The following is a 25,736-nucleotide window of genomic DNA, read 5'->3' on the forward strand; positions in this document are numbered from 1 at the left end:
ATGCCGCCTAGGTGAAAGGGGATCGCAATAACTGCCCCGCCTCCATCCCCGGAGGGGCAGGGCGGGCCAGTGGGTCACGTGGCCGGACGGCGCTCGCCGGTTCCCAGCGCCAACCGCTGGCCACCCCGCCCCGCCCCGGGGCACGCCCACTCGCCCGGCGCGCGGCCCCCGCCTCCATCACCCCCGCCCCCCCGTTCGTCGGCTGGAATCCTGCATCCCGTACCTGTGCAAGCCCGGCCGGAGCGGGGAGCAGCGGCGCGGGCTCGCTGGGACTGCTGGACAGCGGGGTCCAGTCTGGGGGCGTCAGTGACCGCCGTGTAGGGTGGGGGAGCTGGGGTCGACGGGAGAACTACTGAGTTGGGGGCCGCAGAGCTGGGATGTCCGCCCTGGGGCTGCGCCCAGCGTGGGGGGAGGGGGCGGCGCGACTCCCCCCCTCCCCCCTTTGTCTTGGGCTGAGGAGAGGTGCTGCGCTCGGCCAGAGCAATGAGCACAGTGCCTGGCGCGCAGCGAGTCCTCAAAGTATCCCGGCCTTGATTGCAACCCCAGCGCGGGGAGAAAACAGGAAAGGGAGTGATAACTGGGCTGACAGAGGCTAACTGCCATTATTAAGCATCCAGGCTGACCAGGCGCCGTCACCACCCTTTCCTTCCCGCGGTGGCAGTCTTGGCACACAGGGCGCACGTGTGTCCTAGGATTGTGAAAGAGGCAGAGCTGGGATGCGAACCTGGGTCGTTTGGCTCTTGCCGGCTGCGCTAGGCTGAGGAAAACGCGTTCTTGAACCAGGCTTTGAAGATTGAGAAGGTTTGATGGGTGGAGATAACTGAGCGAGCTCTGCCCCAGTTCGCTGTAAGACCTTGGGAAGACGTTTGATCTTTGAGGGCCGTACTTTCCTGCGACGTGAAAATGGCTGGACTTAGGAAGACTAAGAACTAATATGTGAGTAGTGCTTTGCAAAGTGTAAAGCACTTTCAAATACGTTGTCATAGGTAACGCCTCACAATTAACCCACCAAGGAAGTGTTTTTATTAGCCTCCCTTTGTAAAAGTTTATAAGATCAAGGAGCAGGGGCAGAGCATTAATGTTGAATAAATCAAAGACTTGTAGGATAACTGCCTTGGATGAGCATAAAGCTCTGAAACTGAAACATCCTGTGACCTCATCTGAGCTCCTAGCTGTTAGTTTAAAACAATACTGTTGCTGGATCTGCTTGCCCCTTCCCAACTCCCAACAACTGTGTCCCAGCAACCCGGATCACCAGGCCACAGCAGTTTTAACTCATTATTTTTTAAATGGTTCCTGGTTTGGGCTGGACCAACTATGAGGAGTCCTTTAGGCGAAGTCAAAACTGGGAAGTAGTCGGATAGGGGGTTGCCTGAATTGTGAAAATTCCAACTGAATGTTTTGGGTTTTCTGAGCACCAATTATTTTGAGGGCATTGGTGATAAATAATAATTTTTGTCCTTCCTATTGACAGGTTCACCTTCTAGCAAATTACGGGAAGGAACATGAGAAATGTAAGTAGGGATTTTGAAATCTCAGTTAAAGGAACCGAAATTGTTTATTTGTAGAATAATGGCAGTTAATTTGGTGATACCATTTCTAGGTGTACAGTTAATTGGCAGGTGCTTATCAAATGCCCATTTTTGAGGGGTGTATTTACTAATACATGCAGTGAGGTCTAGGCAGATGGCAGTCCGTCACCACAGACACTGACAGGTACCCTGAGAGATGCAATTTTTGTTCAGTCCCCATTGGCCTGTGAAAGGGAAGAGGGGCCAGGTGTTTTCTACTGTCTGTGATGTGTGTCAGGTGTTTTCTGGGCTAGGTCTTATCACCTATCATGTAACCTTGTTTTTCCTCACAACAAACTTAAAAGGCAGGAGGGTTTTTTTATCCTTTGAGAAATGAGAGTGAAGCTTAGGAAAGTTAAGTAAACCAGCCCTCTTGGTGCTGAAAAAACTTTTCACTAAACCACACTTTTCCCATTGTTGATCGATCCAGGTTCAGAGCCTGTGAATATTTAATGAAAAGCTACTTTTGCCAGGTGCCTTTGAGTATTTTATTTAATCCTCATGACAGCCCACCATGCTTTTTGCTCATTTCAGCTGATCACCTTAAAATCAACTAGGAAGCCTGAAAAAAAAAAAAAAAGCCCAACCACTCCTACAGGGCAGGAGATAAGCATTTATAAATCCATGGTGATGTTGTAGCCCCTCTTTCTAAATATAATGTGGTGCTCTGGAGACACCAACAGCAGTAATTCCTTTAATACAATCCTGACATCTCGAAAGGGGTGGTGCAAAACAAAGTGAATTGCAAGAGCACATTCTTCCACCGACAACAATTAAATCTGAAAATGTCACAGGTTTCCTGTGATAAGTGCACTCAATATTGATTAGTGGGACTAACCACTGATCTGACACTTGGACCAACTAGGTGTTACTTATGAAAAAACATCTGGTGGAGATTCCAGCATGTCCAGTAAGAAAGGTGATTGGTAGTTTGTTAAAAGGCCTTTGCCTTCAGGTGCTTAAATCTGAGCACTGAAGGAAATAGTGACAGAGGCAGCCTTCAGTCTTTTTTTTTTTAATTTTTGGCTGCGTTGGGTCTTCGTTGCTGTGCGCAGGCTTTCTCTAGTTGCGGCGAGCAGGGGCTACTCTTCGTTGTGGTGCGCCGGCTTCTCATTGCGGTGGCTTCTCTTGTTGCGGAGCACGGGCTCTAGGTGCGTGGGCTTCAGCAGTTGTGGCTTGCAGGCTCTAGAGCGCAGGCTCAGTAGTTGTGGTACATGCCATGGGCTTAGTTGCTCCGCGGCATGTGGGATCTTCCTGGCCCAGGGCTTGAACCCGTGTCCCTTGCATTGGCAGGCGGATTCTTAACCCCTGCGCCACCAGGGAAGTCCCAGCCTTCAGTCTTAACCCCCCTCGAACCAACCTCCACAACTCAGAGGTTGTTTTAAAAATAAAAATCTGATCAGGTCATTTTTTTTTTCTGACTTTAGTGGAAAGGCACATTTTGTTGTTGTTGTTTTGTTTTCATTCATCCCAGACTTAAAAAATTTTTTTTTATTGAAATATAATTGATTTACAATGTTGTGTTAGTTTCAGGTGTACAGCAGTGATTCAGTTATACACATGTATATCTATTCTTTTTTAGATTCTTTTCCATTATAGATTATTACAAGATATTAAGTATAGTTCCCTGTGCTATACAGTAGGACCTTGTTATTTATTGGACATTTGTACAGCCAAGAAGTAGATCAGTGGTTGCCTGGGGTGGAAGTGGGAACAAGCATTGACTGCAAACAGACAGGAGGGGTCTTTTGGGGTAATTGAGATCTAAAACTGGATTGTGGGGATGTTATACAGCTCTTTAAATTTGCTAAAAATCTTTGAATTGTACACATAAAAGAGATGAATTTTTATAGCATGCAAATCATACTTCAATAAAACTGTTAAAAAAACAAAACCCCTTTTTTGTTCCCCATCTCTTAGCCAGTCAAGGCCCTGAATGCTTGGAAGATGTCCACCCTCCAGCCTCTCCCAATGTGCCCACCATGTTCCTTGCATGTGAGCCATTCAGGGCTGATTGCAGGTCTTTGGATAAAGATTTGGTCATCTCGAGGCCTTTGCACATGCTGCCCCTCAGCTGGCCTCTCCTTTCTGTCCTTATCTGCCTGGGAAACACTTTACTCTCTTCCTTCAAGACTCAGCTTGAGCATTTCCTCTGCCAGGAAGCTTTCCCTGATTTTTGCAAGCCAAACCAAGTGACACTGCTATTATTTTAAATTAAAAATTTACACACCTGGTACCCTCACCAAACTGAGCCCTCTAACCATGATCTGTTCATGTCTAGAGCCCAACAGGTGTGACGCATAGAAAGATTACTGAAGAAATACCTGTGTTGTCAAGATCACCCTTTAGAGTCTACCGTATCCACATATACAGATGGGGAGTGATCCATCTGTCTGTTCATTTGTGAACATTTAGTGCCAAAGTACTTATCCCTCTGGATTCAAAAATGATTAAGATGAGACACTAGTCCTCAGGGAGTTCCCCATCCAAGTCCTGACCCTGCTCTGTCTAAACGGAGTGGTCTCTGGCAGTTTACTTAATCTTATGTAAAATAGGTGTGGAGTAGTACCTGCTTCACAGGTATGTTGAGAGGATTAGATGGGTTTTTACTGGTAAAGATCTTCAGGCAGGACCTGGTACAGTAAGTGCTCAGGGAATGTTAGCTAGTCCTACAGGGCGTGGTGGACTAAGGGATCAGGGGACAGATTCCTGGGGAAGGTATCACCTGAGCTCGGTTGTGAAGAATAAGTAGAAATTACTTTTTTCTCTTTACTCTGAAGCATGTTGAGTGAAGTTTTAGATACTTTGTTAAAAAAAAAAAAAGACTCTCAGCTTTATTGTTGACTGGGAAAGACATGGGGACAGACAGGCTTAAGTCATTTGTACACACACAGGCAAAGGTGAAGGACTCTGACCTTGGTGGAGGTACCCATTTCCATGGTTTGCCCCAGCCTCAATTTCCTAAGAAATCCTATAGAAAAGTGTGGTGCAAACTGGAACGTATGTGCTGAATTCAGCCTGCAAAAGTGTTTTGTTTGGCTGGTACTGTGGTTATAAAATTTTTTGAAGTAATATTTAAATTTTACAAAAAATAATCTGGATTTCCAGCTTTTCTTTTTTAAAAACTTAGAATATGTGGGGACACTGGTGCCTACATGGTGGGCAGCACTTGGCTGGGGCTGCTAGTTTAGTTTCCTTTAGACGGCATTTGTCCTCTCCAGCTTGCCAGTCCCCACTGTTTACAACATGCATGCATCTGTGTGCTGGCATCTGGCCACTGAAAGTATGTAAGTCTGTGCCTGCTGGCTTGGAAGAAACTCTTGTTATCTATATAGTGTTCATCACTGAACAGAGCTACTGCCCCGGATACCTGTCTCCTTACTTTGTAGTTTAGAATGGACAGTCTAGGGCAAAGGATTCCTAAGAAACCATTTTCTTCTCCCAGTGCCAGCCCCCTGCTGACCAAGGCCATACTTCTTCTTCTTCTTTTTTTTTTTTTTTACCACCTTTGCTTTATTGCTAAGCACTTCAGACAGACTTACTGATTTTGGCGGTGCCGTTTTTTTTTTTTGTTGTTCACGTTTTATTTTATTTATTTATTTTTTTATTGGAGTATAGTTGATTTTCAATGTTGTGTTAGGCCATACCTATTCTTAAACATGACCCGTCTCTGCAGGGTTTGGGAGCATGGAAAAAACAATGGATATGGAGTAGAAGGCTTGGATCTGTTTGTTTTTTTTTTTAATTTATTTATTTATGGCTGAGTTGGGTCTTCGTTGCTGTGCGCAGGCTTTCTCTAGCTGCGGCGAGCGGGGGCTACTCTTCATTGTGGTGAGTGGGCTTCTCATTGCGGTGGCTTCTCGTTGCAGAGCACAAGAAGCTCTAGGCGCGTAGGCTTCAGTAGCTCTGGCATGCGGGCTCAGTAGCTGTGGCTCGCGGGCTCTAGAGCACAGGCTTAGTAGTTGTGACGCATGAGCTTCGTTGCTCCGAGGCATGTGAGATCTTCCCGGCCCAGGGATCGAACCCGTGTCCCCTGCATTGGCAGGTGGATTCTCAACCACTGTGCCACCAGGGCAGTCCCTAATTTTTAAAATTTAAAAAATTCTTCTCCCGTGCCAGCGTGGCATGCAGGATCTTAGTTCCCCGACCAGGGATTGAACCTGAGCCCCCTGCGGTGGAAGCGTTGGAGTCTTAACCACTGGATCACCAGGGAAATCCCCCTGTTTTAAATTTTTATTATTAATTTTGCTGTATCTTTATTTTTCTGATTTTCAAACAATACATAAAAATACATAAAATGGAAATTTAGCCCCCCTCACAATCTGTCCCCCCACACCCCATAATCACTATTAGCAGTCTGCTATATTTTTTGCACTTTTTAAAAGCCACTCTGCACTGAGTGCTCGATGGATGCCAGGCACTTGACTGAGCTCATTACATATGTCTCTTTTGCTCTTTGCAGCAACCCTATGAGGTTATTATCATTCCATTTTACAGATGAAGACACAGATGAAGACCTAAGATGAGTCTTAGGTTAAGTAATGTATTCAGGGTCGCACAGTGAGGATGCAGTGGAGCACCCTCACTGTGTGTGTTCCAACATACTTCTTTCCGATTCCAGAGCCCTTTTTCCTAACCATCTCAGGGTGAAGCCTCCCTAAGAAGACCACTAACTAGGAACTAAACATACTCCTCTGGAGAAGTGTATTCATAAAAGTCTCCTCCTTCTGCGTTGTTCTCCATTCATTAGATGTTTGCTGAATGGTGCTGTGCAGGGGTTTCAGAGGTGCTCTCGGTGGCTGCCCTCTGCGACTTCACAGGTGAAGATTATAGATCGATCAGTGAAGTATTGGAATTATGTGCAATTTACAGTTGATAATAGAGAGGAGAGAGCAGTTCTCCGTGGATGGGAAGGGAGGGGTCAGGATGAGTGATACTTAAGCTGTGCCTCGACAGATGAGTTATTGTTTAACAGGTACGTGGGGGTAAGAATACTTCGGCATAGACAAAAGCATGATAAGTTGGAACAGTGGTTTATTTGAGGAACTGAAATAATATAGCATGGCTGTAGGCTAGGATGTGGGAAGGGGCTGGTGGGGAGGCAGGCAGGGTGCCGAGTGCGCAGGGCCTTTGGGTGTTGTTCTAAGACTTTGGGGTTTTGTCTGTAGGCAGGGGAGCCGTTGCAGTGATTCTGAAAGGGGAGTGACATGACTGGTTTATGTCCGAGGTAAATTCCTACAGCAGAGTGAGGATGGATTGGAGCAGGTGCAGCTGGAGGCAGGGAGGCCAGGAAAAGAACAGGTGCAGTTGGTTCATTGGAATGAGTGTGGAGATGTCCAGTAACTGAGCGCAGTGATAACCGCTGACATTCACTGAGCTCTTCCTGTGTGGTCAGATTCTGTGCGAAGTGCTCTGACTGGGTTCTCTCATTTAACTTCCACAGCTACGCCTAAGCCAAGTGTTGTTGTCCATCTACCTTTTACAGGGGAGAAAGCTGTGAAGGTGGCTTGTATAATGTCACACAGTGGCTGAGTGGTGGAGCCAGAATTCAAATCCACGACTGTCAGAATCTAAAGCCCTAAGGCTGCAAATCTGAATCTAAGCTGCAAATGTCAACGCCTGGGACTAGTATGAGGCAGACTGTCCTGAGCTTTGTACAGCAGGACCTTTGTATGAAGTACAAGTCTAGTTGATTCTATATCTAAGACACATCCCAGATCTGTCCTCTTACCTCTGTTCCTCCCCTTGCCTGAAGTTCTATAGTAGACTCTTGTCCCTAAAACCTATTCATACAACTGCCAGACAGATCTCTTTAAAAAGTAAGTCAAGGGCTTCCCTGGTGGCGCAGTGGTTGAGAGTCCGCCTGCCGATGCAGGGGACATGGGTTCGTGCCCCGGTCTGGGAACATCCCACATGCCGCAGAGTGGCTGGGCCCGTGAGCCATGGCCGCTGAGCCTGCGCGCCCGGAGCCTGTGCTCCACAATGGGAGAGGCCACAGCAGTGAGAGGCCCGCGTACCACAAAAAAAAAAAAAAAAAAGTAAGTCAAACCATGCCGCCTTCCTCATTTAATCACTCCCTTGCTCCTCATCAGTCTTTTTTTTTTCTTAATATTTATTTATTTATGTATTTTGGCTGTGCTGGGTCTTAGTTGCGGCATGCGGGATCTTTGTTGTGGCATGCAGACGTCTTGGTTGCAGCATGCAAACTCTTAGTTGCGGTATGCCCGTGGGACCTAGTTCCCTAACCTGGGATGGAACCAGGGCCCCCTGCATTGGGAGCGTGGTGTCTTAACCACTGGATGACAAGAGAAGTCCCTCTCATTACTCTGAAATAAAATCTGAATCCTTACCCTGCTGACCTATAAGGGCCTACATGATCTGTCAACTGCCTGCCTTGCCAGCTTCATTCTGCATCATTCTCTCCCTCTCTCACTGAATTCCAGCCCTACTGACCTTCTTTCTGTTGCTGAAACATGCCAGATTTGTTCCTTAGGGAATTTGCTTTTGTTGTTTCTTTTTAGAATGTTCTTTTCCTGGATATTCTCATGCCTGGCTCCTTCTTACCATTTAGGTCTTAGTTTATTTTATTTCTTTTTTTTTTTTTTCTCGGTACGCGGGCCTCTCACTGTTGTGGCCTCTCCCGTTGCGGAGCACAGGCTCCGCAGCCATGGCTCACGGGCCTAGCCGCTCCGCGGCATGTGGGATCTTCCCGGAGCGGGGCACGAACCCGTGTTCCCTGCATCGGCAGGCGGACTCTCAACCACTGCGCCACCAGGGAAGCCCTATTTCTTAAAGCAAATTTATTTTCACTACTGGCTTGTTTATTTTTTATTTTAATTAATTAATTAATTAATTAATTAATTAATTATGGCCACACTTTACGGCTTGTGGGATCTTAGTTCTCTGACTAGGGATTGAACCTGGGCCCCTGGCAGTGAGAGTGCACAGTCCTAACCACTGGATCACCAGGGAATTCCCCTAGGTCTCAGTTTAAATGTTATCTCCTCAGAAAGGCCTTTCCTGAGCCCCCAGGGTAAAGTAGTTCATGAAGCTCTCCATCACATCCCTCTTTTTGATTTTCTTCATTGAACTTATCACAATATAATATTCAGTGTTTGTTTATTTTCTGTCTCCTTCCACTAGGATAAAAGTTCCCTGAGTTGTAATAGCTAAAACTTATAGACTGTTTACTCTTGTTAGGCACTGTTATAAGTGCTGTAATATATTAACTTTTTAAATCCTTATAGCAGTTCTAGGAGGTGGATACCTTTATTATCCCCATTGTGCAGATAAGGAAACTGAGTCTTACGTAGGGTAAGTAACTTGCCCAAAGTCACACAGCTACTAAGTGACAGAGCTGGAATTTGAACCCAGGCAGTCTAGCTTTAGCATCCACACTCCTAATCAAGTGAAAGCATGGACATTGTCTTTCCCACTTCTGTATCCCAACACCTTGGACATAGTATGGCATTTAGCAGGCTCTCACTAAAAATTGTGGAATGAAAGATTGTAGTCACAATAGAAATATAATTAATTATAAACAAAAACCTAGGAATTATCCTTGATTCTGCTCTCTCCCACTCACAGATCCATCTACAAGGTCTGACTGAACTACATCTCACCACAAAACATATCCCGATATGTCTACTTTTCTGCATTCCCACTGCTACCATCCCAGTCCGGTTCACGACTGGCTTTCTCCCAAACTACTCCAAAGACCTCCTAAATCACTGGCCTAGGGCGACTCTTCTACCAAGTGATGGATGTCTGCTGAAGCAAAGAGCCAGGTGTGTGATTAGGGCAGGAATGTTTATATATGCTGAGTGAAATTTTGCTAGCTGACTTATACCCTAGCAATTACTGATTTGAGTGGGGAATATTTAAGACCCTCTGTGTGTGGTTCTGCAACTGTGTGTTGAGGTGCTCTGAGGCATGGCAGGGACCTCTCAGGGGTGCTGAGGGATATTTTAAAATCTTAGAGGAAACCTAGTGTGTTGGTTTGCCGGGTTCCCCTAACAAATTACCACAGACTGGATGGCTTCAACAACACAGTCCTGGAGGCTAGAAGTCCAAGATCAAGGTGTCAGCAAGTTTCATTTCTTCCAAAGCCTCTCTCTTTGGCTTGCAGATGGCTGTCTTCTTGCTGTACCTCACGTGGTCTTTCTTTTGTGTGGGCATATCCGTGTTCTAATCTCCTTTTATAAGGGCACCAGTCATATTGAATTAGGGCCCACCCATATGACCTCATTTTACCTTAATTACCTCCTTAATAGCCCTATCTCCAAATATAGTCATAGTCGGAGGTCCTGGGGGTTAGGAGTTCAACATGAATGAATTTGAAGAGGGGACACCATTCAGCCTATAACACAGTGCCACCTGATGCTGCACAGACTGCTAGCTTGAGGCAGTTTCAGCGTTGGCTCACACTGCATTCCTTCTGATAATGTCATATCTTTGCCAAGCCGAGGTTTTGGAGGTTGTGAAAAGCAAGTACTGTGTGTAAATCAATGTGGAAGAGGAAAAGAGAGTGGGGTATCCAGTCTGATTCCGAGGTTTGAGACAGTGTGTGGCACCCAAAAGGCACTAAATTGTTAGGACATAAATACTTACTGAGTTTGGGGCTTCCCTGGTGGCACAGTGGTTAAGAATCCGCCTGCCAATGCGGACACGGGTTCGAGCCCTGGTCTAGAAAGATCCCATATGCCGCAGAGCAACTAAGCTCATGCGCCACAACTACTGAGCCCACGTGCCACAACTACTGAAGCCTGCGCGCCTAGAGCCCATGCTCCGCAACGAGAATCCACGACAATGAGAAGCCCGTGCACCGCAATGAAGAGTAGCTCCCAGTCAGTGCAACTAAAGAAAGCTTGTGCGCAGCAACGAAGACCCAACACAGCCAAAAATAAATAAATAAATAAATTTATTTAAAAAAAAATACTGAGTTTGTTTGGGCTTAACTACTTAATGACAGAACTATTAGGTATTTCTTTATACCTAGGGGCATCATGAAACAATTATTGAATCACTAAAGGCACATGAGTGGCAGAAATTTGGGAACCTTTACTCCAAATAAGTCAGTGGATCTCGGAGATCAAAAACACCAGTGTTAAGTTTTTAATTATGCAGACTTCTCCAGGTGCTCCCCAAACCTACTGAAAAAACATTTGGGAGTTGAGCCCAGGATCCACTGGTTTAGCCTAACCCCTTCATTAAGGCCCAGAAGGGGAAATCTCTTGCCAGAGGTCATACAGCAAGTTAGTGGTTGAGCTGGGATTAGAATCCAAATTCTAATGGAATCTATCAGATTCTCCTCCCCTTCATCAGCATTTCTGATGTCCATACCTACAAATGTTGTCACACCATTTGCTACTTAAGCAGACGTGGCCCTGACCTCAAAGGCAGATGGCAATTACATGGACAAACTCCATACTGAATACATCAGTGTGCATATTAAAATTTTATATCATACAAGACCTACATGAGGAAAACTACAAAACTCTGATGAAAGATACCAAAGAAGGATTAAATAGTTATTCCCTGTTTATGGATAGGAAGACTCACGATATCACGTCATAATATCAGTTCTTCCCAACGTGATCTATAGATTCAATTCAATCCCAATCAAAATCCCACTAAGTTATTTTGTGGCTATCAACAAACTCAGTCTAAAGTTTGTAGGGAGAGGCAAAAGATCCAGAATTCGCCAACTCAAAATTAAAGAACAGGGCTTCCCTGGTGGCACAGTGGTTGAGAGTCCGCCTGCCGATGCAGGGGGCAAGGGTTCATGCCCCGGTCCGGGAGGATCCCACATGCCGTAGAGCGGCTGGGCCCGTGAGCCATGGCCGCTGAGCCTGCGTGTCCGGAGCCTGTGCTCCGCAATGGGAGAGGCCACAACAGTGAGAGACCCGCGTACCGCAAAAACAAAAACAAAAACAAACAAACAAAAAAAGAACAAAGTTGGAGGACTGACACTACCCAACTTCAAGACTTCCTATAAAGCTACAGTAAATTGAGACAGCGTAGTATTGGTTAAAGAATAGACAGATCAATGAAACAGAATGGAGAGCCCAGAAAGTGACCCATATAAAAATAGTCGAATGATACTTGGCCCAAGGAGCAAAGGCAATACAATGGAGCAAAGATAGTCTTTTCAACAAATGATACTGGAACATCTGGACATCACATGCAAAAAAAAAAATCTAGACCAAGCACAGTTTGGAAAGATTAGCTCAAAGTGGATCATAGACCTAAATGTAAAACAGAAAACTATAAAGCTCTTGTAAGGGACTTCCCTGGTGGTCCAGTGGTTAAGAATCCTCCTTCCAATGCAGGGGACGCGGGTCCTATCCCTGGTCAGGGAACTAAGATCCTGCGTGCCACGGGGCAACTAAGTCCGCACACCACAGCTAGAGAGAAGCCCACGTGCCACAACTAGAGAGGAGCCCATGCGCCGCAACAAAGAGCCTGTGCACTGCAACAAAAGATCCCGCGTGTCACAACTAAGACCCCACGCAGCCAAAAGTAAATAAAAACAAACAAAAAAAAACTCCTAGAAGATAACATAGGAGAAAATCTAGATGATCTTGCGTTTGGCAATGACTTCCAAGATATAACACCAAAAGCATGATCCTTGAAAGACATAACTGGTAAGCTGGGCTTCCTTAAAATTAAAAACTTCTGCGCTGTCAGGAGAATGAAAAGATAAGCCACAGGCTGGGAGAAAATATTTGCAGAAGACATATTTGATAAAGGACTGTTATCCAAATTATACAAAGGACTCTTAAAATGTAATAATAAGGAAATAACCTGATTATAAAATGAGCCAAAGATCTTAACAGACATCTCTCCAAAGAACATATACAGATAGCAAATAAGCATATGAAAAGATGTTCCACAGCTTGTGTCACCAGGAAAATGCAAATTAAAACAATGAGTTACCACTGCACACCTATTGGAATGGCCAAAATCTGGAACGCTGACAACACCAAATGCTGACAAGGCTGTAGAGCAACAGGAACTTTGCTGATGGGAATGCAAAATGGTACAGCCACTTTGGAGGACAGATTGGCGGTTTCTCATAAAACTAAGCATAATCTCACCATATGATCCAGCAATTTCACTCCTTGGTATTTATACAAAGGAGTTGAAAACCTATGTTCACACAAAAACCTGCATATGATGTTTATAGCAGCTTTATTCATAATTGCCTAAACTTAGAAGCAACCAAGATTCCTTCAGTAGGTGAATGAATAAACAAACTGTGGTCCATCCAGACAATGGAGTAGTATTCAGTGCTAAAAATAAATGAGTTATCAAGCCATGGAGGAATCTTTTTTTTTTTTTTTTTTTTTTTTTTGCGGTACGCGGGCCTCTCACTGTTGTGGCCTCTCCCATTGCGGAGCACAGGCTCCAGACGCGCAGGCCTAGCAGCCATGGCCCACGGGCCCAGCCGCTCCGTGGCACATGGGATCCTCCCAGACGGGGGCACGAACCCACGTCCCCTGCATCGGCAGGCGGACTCTCAACCACTGCACCACCAGGGAAGCCCAACATGGAGGAATCTTAAATGCATTTTACCTAGTGAAAGAAACCAATCTGAAAAGTCTGCATACTGTGTGATTCCACCTATGTGACATTCTGGAAAAGGCAAAACTATGGAGACAATAAAAAGGTCAGTGGTTGCCAGGGGTTGCGGGGAGCAAGGGATGAGTAGACAGAGCACAGAGGATTTTTAGGGCAGTGAAAATACTCTGTATGTTACTGTAATGGTTTTTTGTTTGTTTGTTTGTTTTAAATTTTGGCCACACCGCATGGCTTGCGAGATCTCAGTTCCCCAACAAGGGATTGAACCCGGGCTTCTTTCACTCAACATAACGCTTTTGAGATTCAACCATGTCATATTTATCATAGTTTGTTCCTTTTGATAGCTGAGTAGTGATGCACTGAATGGATGGATCTCAGATTGGTTATATACTCACCATTTGTGGGGCTGTTTCCATGGTTTGGCTATTATGAATAAAGCTATCAACATTCACATGAAGGTCTAAAACTAAAAAATAAATTTAAAAAAATAATAAAAGGGAATCCCCTGGCAGTCCAGTAGTTAGGACTTGGCGCTTTCACTGCCAAGGGCCTGGGTTCAATCCCTGGTCAGAGAACTAAGATCCCACAAACGTGCAGCGCAGCCAAGAAATGAAAAAACAAACCAAAAAAACCCAACATTCACACGAAGGTCTTTGTGTGGACATAGGTTTTTCTGTCTCTTGGGTAAATATCTAGAAGTGGGGATCCTGAGTGGTGTGGTAAGTGTCTTTTAGAAAGAAAGAAACTGCCAAAGTGTTTATAGCATTTTACATTCCCACCAGCCGTGCGTGAGCGTTCCTGTTGCTCCATGTCCTTGACAGTACTTGATCTTCTCAGTCCTTTTATTTTTATTAAAAAATTAAAAAAAAAAATTGGGGGGGACTTCCCTGGTGGCACTGTGGTTAAGAATCCACCTGCCAATGCAGAAGACACGGGTTCAAGCCCTGGTCCGGGAAGATCCCACATGCTGTGGAGCAACTAAGCCTGTGCGCCACAACTAATGAGCCTGAGCTCTAGAGCCCGTGAACTACAACTACTGAGCTCGCGTGCTGCATCTACTGAAGCCCGTGCGCCTAGAGCCTGTGCTCTGCAACAAGAGAAGCCACCACAATGAGAAGCCCGTGCACCGCAACGAAGAGTAGCTGCTGCTCGCCGCAACTAGAGAAAGCCTATGCGCAGCAACAAAGACCCAACACAGGCATAAATAAATAAATAAATTTATTAAAAAAAAATTTTTTTTGGCTGCACCCGTGCAGTTTGTGGGATCTTAGTTCCCTGTCCAGGGCCTGAACCCCTACACTCAGTAGTGAAAATACAGAGTCCTAACCACTGGACTGCTCGGGAATTCCCTTGTCAGTCATTTTAATGTTGGCTATTCTGCTGGGTGTGTAGTGGAATCTCATAGTGGTTTTTTTTTTTTTTTTCTTTTTGCGGTATGCGGGCCTCTCACTGTCATGGCCTCTCCCGTTGCGGAGCACAGGCTCCGGACGCGCAGGCCCAGCGGCCATGGCTCACGGGCCCAGCCGCTCCGCGGCATATGGGATCCTCCCAGACCGGGGCACGAACCCGTATCCCCTGCATCCGCAGGCGGACTCTCAACCACTGCGCCACCAGGGAGGCCCTCATAGTGGTTTTAATTTGCATTTCCAGAATTACTAACAATGTTGAGTATCTTTTAATGTGCTTATTGGGCATTTGTATACCTTCATTTGTGAAGTGTCCAAGTCTTTTGCCCATTTTTATAAGTTGGGTTGTTGTCTTTTTTTTTTTTTATTACTGAGTTGTAGGAATTTTTAAAAGTGTAATCTGAGTATAAGTCCTTTGTCATATATATGTGTTGTGAATATTTTTTCCCAATCTAAGATTTACCTTTTCTTTTTTTTTTGAAGGGTATAAAATTTTAATTTTGATGAAGTCCAGCTTACCAAGTTTTTCTTTTATGATTAGTGCTTTCTGTGTTTTAAGACATTTTTGCCTATCCTAAGTTTGCAAAGTTGAACCAACTTTGTATAACTGGTATAAACTCCATATGGATATGATTATCATTTTTATATATTGCTGGATTCAATTTGCTAATACTTTGTTTTACAACTCAGTAGTAATATATTTTAATTTGCTAATTTTTTGTCTATGTTCATGAATGACATTATCTGCAATTTTCTTTTTATATAATGTCAGTTTTTGGTATCAGTTATGCTGGCCTCATAAAACAAGTTGGGAAGTGTTCCCTTCTCTTCTACTTTTTTTTTTTTTTTTGCAGTACGCGGGCCTCTCACTGTTGTGGCCTCTCCCGTTGCGGAGCACAGGCTCCGGACGCGCAGGCTCAGCGGCCATGGCTCACGGGCCCAGCCGCTCTGCAAATGTGGGATCTTCCCAGACCGGGGCACGAACCCGTGTCCCTTAGCATTGGCAGGTGGACTCTCAATCACTGCGCCACCAAGGAAGCCCCGTTCTTTTCTACTTTTGAAGGAGTTTATGTAAGATTGGTGTTTTATCTTCTTTAAATATTTGGTGTGGCTCTATGTGCTGCGCGGAGACACTCTGCACCCCTGCGAACATGGCGCTGCGAGTGGCGCGGAGCGTGCGGGCCGCGGTCTGCAGCCTGCGCGCCATCTCTGCCCCCAACACCCCCTGCCGCCGCGCCCCTGGGGACTGCGGGTGGGCGCCGTCCGGGCGCTGCGCACCGGCCCCGCTCTGCTGTCGGGTCGTAAATTCACAGACAAACGTGAATGGGTAACAACAGAAAACGGTGTTGGAACAGTGGGAATCAGCAATTTTGCACAGGAAGCTTTGGGAGATGTTGTTTACCGTAGTCTGCCTGAAGTTGGGACAAAATTGAACAAACGAGGAATTTGGTGCTTTGGAAAGTGGGAAAGCTGCTAGTGAACTCTATTCTCCTCTATCAGGAGAAGTAAATGAAATTAATGAAGCTCTAGCAGAAAATCCAGGAATTGTCAACAAATCTTGTTATGAAGATGGTTGGCTGATCAAGATGACACTCAGGGGCTTCCCTGGTGGCGCAGTGGTTGAGAGTCCGCCTGCCGATGCAAGGGACACGGGTTCGTGCCCCGGTGCGGGAGGATCCCACATGCCGCGGAGCGGCTGGGCCCGTGAGCCACAGCCGCTGAGCCTGCGCGTCCGGAGCCTGTGCTCCGCAACAGGAGACGCCACAACAGTGAGAGGCCCGCGTACCGCAAAAAAAAAAAAAAAAAAAAAAAAAAGATGACCCTCAGTAACCCTTCAGAACTAGATGAACTAATGAGTGAAGAAGCATATGAGAAATACATAAAATCTATTGAGTGAAAATTGAACCCCTAAGTAAACTAGTTTGAAACAACTTAATCTAGCATAGTTGTCTTAAATTAGTGGTGGATAGATTTTTAAAAAGCAACTTTTAGCAAAAGAAACTGCTTGCAACAATGTTGCCTGAAAAAAATACCCCTTAACTTCCTAGTGATTTCACATAAACACTATGCATCTTTTTCACAACACCCTGTGATTTTTAGGCTAGTCTCCAGTTATAATATTCAGAATTCCTGAAGTTATCTGTGGTAAAACTAGTTAAAAAATTATGTAATTCAAGGATAACATTGTTATCTTAGCCTTACATAATATTGTAACTTGCTTACAGCCATCCCTGGGTTTGGGTCAAAATACTCAATGAACTTGCCACTGGAAATAAACGACAGTGGAGAAAAGTTTGTTAGTTGTATAGTGTCCGGTGAGGAACATTAGTATCTTAATTTTGCAATATACTGTGTTTGCTGGTGCTATTTTTATACAGTGAAACAACAGCCTTGCAGGAAAATAAGAAACAGTTTAATAATAAAATATTCAACTTCTTAAAAAAAAATTTGGTGTAATCACCAGTGAAGCATCTGGGCCTGAAGTTTTCTAGTGGGAAGGTTGTTAATTATGAATTCAATTTCTTTATTATACATCTTGAACTATTCATATATTTTATGTTTTTGTATGTTTTGGTAAATTATATTTTTCAAGAAATTTATCCATTACATTTAAGTTGTTAAACATATTGGCATAAGGTTATTCCTAATTTTATCTTATTGTTCTGTAGGTTTTGTAGAGATGTCCTGTCTTTCATTACTATTGTTGGTGATTTATGTTTTCTCTCTTTAATGAATCAAGAGATTCATCAGTTTTATTGGATGCTTATTCCATTTACCTTTAATGTAATTACTCATATGATTGGATTCCAGTCTGCCATCTTGATATTTGTTTTCTTTTTGCCCCCTCTGTTTTTTGTTCTTTTATTTTTCCGTTCCTGGATTGTTTGGGTTAGTTATTTTTAAGTCATTCTTTTTCTTCTATTGACTTTTTAGCCAGTTCTTTGATCATTTTTTAAGTGGTTACTTTAGGGATTACAGTATCCATCCTTAATTTATCAACGGCTGATTCACGTTTAATGAAACCTTTACAACAGTATCGTTGTATTTACACCTTTATTGTCCTTTGTACTGTTGTCATTTATTTTACTTCTATAAATGATATAAACTTTGTGATCCACTGCTATTTTTACTTTAAAAAGGCAATTGAGGGGCTTCCCTGGTGGCGCTGTGGTTGAGTCCGCCTGCCGATGCAGGGGACACGGGTTCGTGCCCGGGTCCGGGAGGATCCCACATGCTGTGGAGCGGCTGGGCCCGTGAGCCATGGCCACTGGGCCTGCGCATCCGGAGCCTGTGCTCCACAACGGGAGAGGCCACAACAGTGACAGGCCCGCGTACCACAAAAAAAAAAAAAAAAAAAAGGCAATTGATTTTTTAAAAACTTTTTTTTAAAATTAATTTATTTATTTTGGCTGCATTGGGTCTTCATTGCTGTGCATGGGGCTTTCTCTGGTTGCGGTGAGTGGGGGCTGCTCTTCGTTGTGTTGCGCGGGCTTCTCATTGCAGTGGCTTCTCTTGTTGAGCGCAGAGCACAGGCTCTAGGCGCGTGGGCTTCAGTAGTTGTGGCATGCGGGCTCAGTAGTTGTGGCACACGGGCTTTGTTGCTCCGAGGCATGTGGGATCTTCCCGGACCAGGGCTGGAACCCGTGTCCCCTGCATTGGCATTCTGAACCACTGCGCCACCAGGGAAGCCCGGCAATTGATTTTTTTTTTTTAATTTAAGAAAAGAAAGAACAGTAGTATTTTTATTTACCCACATATTTGCCATTTTCAATGTGCTTCTTTCCTTTTTGTGGATCTGAATTGTTATCTCTCCCTCCAGCCTGAAGAATTTTCTGTAGCATTTCTTGGAGTAAGGGTCTGTTGGCTACAAATTATCCCGGCTTTTGCTTTTCTGAAAATGTGCTTCATTAAAACTTTTTGAAAATTGTGGTAAAAATATACATAAAATTTACCATTTAAAAAAATTACCATTTTATTTTATTTTATTTATTTTTTAAAATTAATTAATTAATTTTTTGGCTGCATTGGGTCTTCATTGCTGTGCGTGGGCTTTCTCTAGTTGCGGCGAGCGGGGGCTACTCTTCCTTGCGGTGTACGGGCTTCTCATTGCAGTGACTTCTCTTTGTTGCGGAGCACGGGCTCTAGGCGTGCAGGCTTCAGTAGTTGTAGCACGTGGGTTCAGTAGTTGTGGCTTGCGGGCTCAAGAGCGCCGGCTCAGTAGCTGTGGCGCACGGGCTTGGTTGCTCTGCGGCATGTAGGATCTTCCCGGTCCCGGACTTGAACCCATGTCCCCTGCATTGGCAGGTGGATTCTTAACCACTGCACCACCAGGGAAGCCCCAGATTTACCATTTTAAAGTGTATAGTTCTGTGCCATTAAGTACCTTCATATTGTTGTGCAACCATCACCACCATCTATCTCCAGAACTTTTTCATCTTCCCAAACTGAAACTCCATCCTCATTAGACACTCCCCAATAGAATAGAGGGCAGACTAGAGCCCAGAAATAAACCCATGCATGTATTGAATATGATCACATGAGTTTCAACTAAGTTGAACTGAGTTTCAGCTAAGACCGTTTTATGGGGAAAGAAGGTTTTTCAACAAAGAGTGCTGGAACACAGCATTGTAAATTAACTATACTCCAATAAAAAATAATTTAAATAAATAAAATGAAAAGAAAAAACAAATAGTGCTGGGAAAACTGGATCTCTACATACAAAAAAAAAATGAAGTTGGACGCTTACCTTTACATCATATACAAAATTTAACTCAAAATGGACTAAAGAACTAAGAGACCTCAGAGATGTAACTATAAATACCTAAGTGATCTAAATTATATAATTATAAAGACCTAACAACTAAAACTATAAAACTCTTAGAAGAAAACAGGAGAAAACTTCATGACATTGATTCAGCAATGATTTCTTGGATATAACACCAAAGCACAGGCAACAAAAGTAAAAATCCATTAATTGGACTACATCAAAATTAAAAACTTCTTTTCATCAAAGGACACAATCAACGGGGTGAAAAGGCAACCTATGGAATAGGAGAAAATATTTTCAAATCATGTATCTGATAAGCGATTAATATTTCAGAATATGTAAAGAACTCCTACAACTCAACAAAAACCCTCCAATTAGCCTGATTAAAAAATGGGCAAAGGAGGGACTTACTTCCCTGGCGGTCCAGTAGTTAAGACTCCACACTTCCACTGCAGGGGGCACGGTTATGATCCCTGGTCAGGGTACTAAGATCCCTAGCAAGCCGCGTGGTGCGGCCAAAAAATAAAAAAAATTTTAAAAAGTTAAAAAAAAATGGGCAAAAGACTTGAATAGATATTTCTCCAAAGAAGATACACAAATGGCCACAAGCACATGAAAGAGTGCTGAACACCATCCTTAGGGGAAATGCAAATCAGAACCACAAGAGGAAATAACAAGTGTTTTGAATGTGAAGAAAAGCAGTATGTTACTGGTTGGTGGTGTCTTTTATAGTGCAAAATAAAAATAGTAAAAAGGAAAATAACAAGTGTTGGCGAGAGTATGGAGAAATTCGAACTCTTGCGCTGCTACTAGGAATGTGAAATGGGGGAACAGCCACTGTGGAAAACAGTATGGCAGTCTTTGGAAAAACTAAAAGTTTCAGGGGACTTCCCTGGTGGTCCAGTGGTTAGGACTCTGCCCTTCCAATGCAGGGGGCTCGGGTTCAATCCCTGGTCGGGGAACTAAGATTCCACATGCTGCGTGCTGTGGCAAAAAAACCCAAAAATGAAAACCCTAAAAGTTTCAGATTTGCGAGATGAAGTGTGTTCTGGACGTTGGGTGCACAACCATGTGAATGTATCTAACACTACTGAATGATAACACATCAAAATGGTTAAGATGTTTAATTTATGTTATGCATATTTTACCACATTTAAAAAATATTTGAGGGAGAAAAAAGTACACTAATTCCAATTTCCAGTTTTTGGTGATTATGAATAATGCTGCTACTGCAGACATTCTCATACAGGTTTTTGTGTGAACATAAGTTTTCCTCTCTCTAGGGTAAGTATCTAGAAGTAGGATTGCTGAGTCATAAGGTAAGTGTATGTTTAACCTTATAAGAAACTTGACGAACTGTTTTTTGTAGTGGTTGTACATTTTGTCACACTAATGTGTGAAAGTTCCAATTGTTCCACATTGTCACCAGCACTTAGTATTGCCGTTTTTTCCACTCCGTTCTAATGGGTGTGTAGTGATGATCTCATTGTGGTTTTAATTTGCATTTCTTAATGTCTAGTGATGTTGAATCTCTTTTCCTATGCTTATTTGCCATTTGTATGTCTTTTTTGGTGAAAGGTCCAGATCTTTTACTCATTTTGAAAAATTGAGTTGTTTGCCTTGTTTCATTGAGTTTTGTTTTTGTTTTTTCCTGTACGTGGGCCTCTCACTGTTGTGGCCTCTCCCGTTGCGGAGCACAGGCTCCGGACGCGCAGGCTCAGCTGCCATGGCTCACGGGCCCAGCCGCTGTGCGGCATGTGGGATCTTCCTGGACCGGGGCATGAACCCGTGTCCCCTGCATCATCGGCAGGCAGACTCTCAACCACTGCGCCACCAGGGAAGCCCTCCACTTAAGTCTTGAACCCTCAAAGTCATCCACGAGGGTTGGAATCAGTTTCTTCCAAACTCCTGTTAATGTTGATATTTTGACCTTTTGCCATGAATCTTATTGGCAGCTAGAGTGGTGAATCCTTTCCAGAAGGTTTTCAGTTTACCTTGCCTGGATCCATCAGAGGAATCACTGTCTATGGAAGCTACAACCTTATGAAGTGTAGTTCCTAAAAATCAGACTTGAAAGTAGAAATTACTTCGTGATCCACAGGCTGCATAATGGGTGTTAGCAGGCATGAGGACATTAATGTCATTACATCTCCATCAGAGCTCCTGGGTGACCAGGTGCATTGTCAATGAGCAGTACTATTTTGAAAGGGATCGTTTTTCTGAGCAGTATGTCTCAACTGTGGGCTTAAAATATTCAGTAAACTATGTTGTATACAGACGTGCTATCATCTAGGCTTTGTTTTTCCGTTTATAGAGCACAGGCAGAGTAGATTTAGCCTAATTCTTAAGGGCCCTAGAATATCCAGAATGGTAAATGAGCATTGGCTTCAACTTCAAGTCGTCAGCTGTGTTATTCCCTGACAAGGGAGTCAGCTTGACCTTTGAAGATGTGAAGCCAGGCATTGCACTGACTTCTCCTCTTTAGTTATGAAAATCCTAGTGGTGTCTTCATCCAATATAAGACTGTTTTATCTGCATTGAAAGTGTTTGGTGTAGCCATTTTCATTAATCGTCTTAGCTAGGTCTTCTGGACAACTTGCTGCAGCTTCTACATCAGCACTTGGTGTTTCACCTTGTACTTTTATGCCATGGAGGTGGCTTCTTTTCGTTAAACCTCATGAACCAACCTCTGCCAGCTTCGGACTTTTCTTCTGCCGCTTTCACACCTCTCTCATCCTTCCTAGAATTAAAGAGCGTTAGGATCTTGCTCTGGATTAAACTTTGGCTTGAGGGAATGTTGTGGCTGGTTTGATCTTCTTTCCAGATCACTAAAACTTTTTTTTTCACACCAGTAATAAGGCTGTTTCGCTTTCTTATCATTTGTGTGTTCATTGGAGTAGGACTTAAAAAAATTTTTTTTTAAATTTATTTATTTGGCTGCGTCAGGTCTTAGTTGCGGCATGCATGTGGGATCTAGCTACCTGACTGGGGATTGAATCCAGGCCCCCTGCATTGGGAGTGCAGAGTCTTATCCACTGGACCACCAGGGAAGTCCTTGGAGTAGCACTTTTTAATTTCCTTCAAGTATTTTTCCTTTGCATTCACAACTTGTCTGTTTGGTGCAAGAGGCCAGCTTTCAGCCTAATCTTAGTTTTCGGCATGTCTTCCTCACTAAGCTTAATCATTTCTAGCTTTTGATTTAAAGTGAGAGATGTGCGACTCTTCCTTTCACTTGAACACTTAGAGGCCATCGTAGGGTTATTAATTGGCCTGATTTCAGTATTGTTGTGTCTCAAGGAATAGGGAGGCCTGAGGAGAAGGAGAGAGACGGGGGAACGGCCAGTCCGTGGAGCAGTCAGATCACATACATTTATTGATTAAGTTTGCCGTCTTAGATGGGCGCAGTTCATGGTTTCCCAAGACAGTTACAATAGTAACATCAAAGATCACTGATCACAGATCACCATAGAAAAAAATAATAATACTGAAAAAGTTTGAAATATTGGGAGAATTACCAATATGTGACACACAGAAATTAAGTAAGCAAATGCTGTTGGAAAAATGGTGCTGGTAGACTTGCTTGATGCATGGTTGCCACAAACCTTCAGTTTGTAAAAAAACGTCAGGGACTTCCCTGGTTGTCCAGTGGTTCAGACTCAGTGCTTCCAATGCAGCGGGCCCAGGTTTGATCCCACATGCCACACTAAGACCCCGTGTCAGTGTGGCAAAAAAAAAACCCCAAAACCGCCAATATCTGCAAAGTGCAATAAAGTGAAGCAAAATAAAACAAGGCAGGGGACTTCCCTGGCAGTCCAGTGGTTAAGACTCCGTGCTTCCAATGCCAGGGACTCAGGTCCGATCGCTGGTCAGGGAACTAAGATCCCACGTGTCACATGGTGCAGCTGAAAACAACAAAAAAACAAAGCTTGCCTGTACTTTCTTAACAGTGTTAGGTCTTCCCAATCTTCTTTTTTTTTTAAATAGACTTATTTATTTTTGGCTGCGTTGGGTCTTCGTTGCTGCACACGGGCTTTCTCTAGTTGTGGCGAGTGGGGGCTACTCTTCGTTGCAGTGCGCAGGCTTCTCATTGCGGTGGCTTCTTTTGTTGTGGAGCATGGGCTGTAGGCGCGTGGGCTTCAGTAGTTCTGGCACGCAGGTTCAGTAGTTGTGGCGCACGGGCTTGGTTGCTCTGTGGCATGTGGGATCTTGCCACAGAGCAACCAGGGATCGAACCGGTGTCCCCTGCATTGGCAGGCGGATTCTTAACCACTGTGCCACCAGGGTAGTCCCTTCCCAGTCTTCTGATCTGTGAACAAGGATGTCTTTTTATTTATTTAGGTCTTTAATTTCTTTCAATTATGTTCTATAGTTTTCAGTGTACAAGTCTTGCACTTCTTTTGTTAAATTTATTCCTAAACATTTTATTCTTTTTGATGCTGGCCTGTGTGCTCTTTAAACACGGTGACTTCATCATGAACATAACATTTCGGGAAACCATCTGCCTAGAGATTAGGTTCTTTGGTTGGAAAAGGAGCCTGGAACTTACCTTTATGATTCCTGTTTTTCCCCCTTTCAGTTTTTAGTCTGTATTTTGAATTTGCTTGGAATAGGGCCCTGTGTCACAAGGGCTTCTCTACAGTGAGAGAGAGCAAGGATGCGGGGAAGGCAGGCTTTGGAATCCAGCAGACCTTTGGCTTTCTCTGGCTGTGTGACCTTGAGTACACATCTGAGCTGCCGTTTTCTCATTTGTCAGTCTTTGGAGCTGTTTTTGAGGATTCAGTGAGCTAAGTAAATGAAAAAGCACCTGGCTGCTTCTTGGCCCCCACTGGGCTCATTTCCTAGACTGATGTCTCAGAAACAGCCCAACTGGAAACTTGGGGCTCCTTTTAGCACTTCTCAACTTTTCATTGTGATAATTTTCAAGTATACGTAAACATTGAAATCACCTTCCTGTATTCCTGACTGTGGATTAATTCACATCTTCCCCCTCCTCAGTACTGCCTTTGGCCTGGCAAGGACAGCCTGTGTCCCCTCCCCATTTAATTATTTCTGCCCCCACTTCCTCCTTGCCACACTGGGGTGAAAACGTTCACACTTCAGTCCAGCTGTCTTTAGCCAAAGAGCCTAGGACTATGAACGCTGGGAATTTACTGCTTGGAAATGAGTTAGAATTCTAAATATTTCCCTTTTGAGGGCTCAGATCAACCCTGGGCCCCTAGTTGTGGGGACCATTATGGGGCCTTTCTGTAACAGGCACTCAGCATCTTCTCTCTGGTCTCAGTCAAGTGGACCTGAAGCTGGTTTTCCCACTAGGATCTGATTCTTCACTCCTCTGGGCAGGGTCCCTCCTCACCCCTCTCCACCTCTTCCCATTCATCTCCCCCACAAGGTCCAGTTTCATGCTACCCTTCCCGGAAACCTTCCCGATTCCCACCATCCAGAAGCTTTTACCCCTGCTGCCTGTGTCCCCTGCGTATACCACTGAACACTTTTCTGTTTTATCTTAGGCATCATTCTGTCTTTTCTTCTAGATCTCGAGCTAGCTAGCCTGACGGAAGGGCTGCACCCTGTCCACGCGTGTTGTCTGGCCTGGCACAGGACATACGTGCTGCATGTATATCTGCTGGACCACAGACCTGAGGCAAGTGGACACCTGTTAACATTTTCTGGGGTGGGCGACGATTAATGCTGAGTGTGCGGGTTCACCTCACATGGAGATACTGGTTATTTTTCCTGAGACAATGTAAAATAGTGGAAAGGACAAATGGGAGTTTGAATTACGGTACTTGAAGAGAATCTTCTTTCTTTAGCCCTCAGCAGATGATCGAACATAGTCAGTGTAAAAGCTCTGTGACAGTAACAAGGAAGACCTGCCAAATGATGCCGAAGGAGCTCACTCACAGTATTCTTCTGAGTTTTCGAACTTGTTCAAAGGCGATGTAGTGTTCAGTTAGAGGGAGGACTGGTAACCTCTCCATTCTTCAGTGTCTAGCACAGTATCAGACTCCCTGTTGTCATCTCTCTCAGCCTCCTGGGTTTATTTCCACAGTTTCCTTTCCTACAGCCTCATTCCCCTGATTTCCTGGCAGGTAGCAAAAACAAAGTGTAACAGAGAATAGGGATGTATCATCAGCCCAGCTTAAGTGCTTTTTCAAGGAGTTATTGTGACTTAGGCAGATATGACCCCTCTTCGGTGCTCATTCTTATCCCTGTAGATGAGGGTGATTGGAAGACCATGAGGTTATCCCCAGGGGACCACAGAAGGAGGACCTGTATCAAGCTGATAAAGGCTAATTAGTATCAATTCAAACGGATAAAATGAACATTTAGCTGGTATTTATGTTTTCCCCTGAACTTTGGACAAATTTACCAAAATCTGTTTTTTTTACATCTATTTTATCACAAAAT

At 44.2% G+C, this 25,736-nt stretch overlaps 1 long non-coding RNA gene and 1 pseudogene across 2 annotated transcripts; both read left to right on the top strand.

Annotated features, from left to right (window-relative positions):
* Positions 1-349: 349 nt before the first annotated feature.
* LOC308625501 lies at positions 350-24,941 on the top strand. Its single transcript, XR_014017107.1, has 3 exons — positions 350-936; positions 1,475-1,514; positions 24,860-24,941. It is a non-coding gene; the product is annotated as an uncharacterized lncRNA (long non-coding RNA).
* LOC308625406 (glycine cleavage system H protein, mitochondrial-like) lies at positions 15,712-16,457 on the top strand (annotated as a pseudogene). The gene is made up of 2 exons: positions 15,712-16,146; positions 16,377-16,457. The product of its transcript is annotated as a glycine cleavage system H protein, mitochondrial-like (transcript).
* Positions 24,942-25,736: the final 795 nt, after the last annotated feature.

Source organism: Mesoplodon bidens (genome assembly GCF_964165515.1).
Source record: "Mesoplodon bidens genome assembly, chromosome: 11".
Taxonomy (NCBI): domain Eukaryota; kingdom Metazoa; phylum Chordata; class Mammalia; order Artiodactyla; family Ziphiidae; genus Mesoplodon; species Mesoplodon bidens.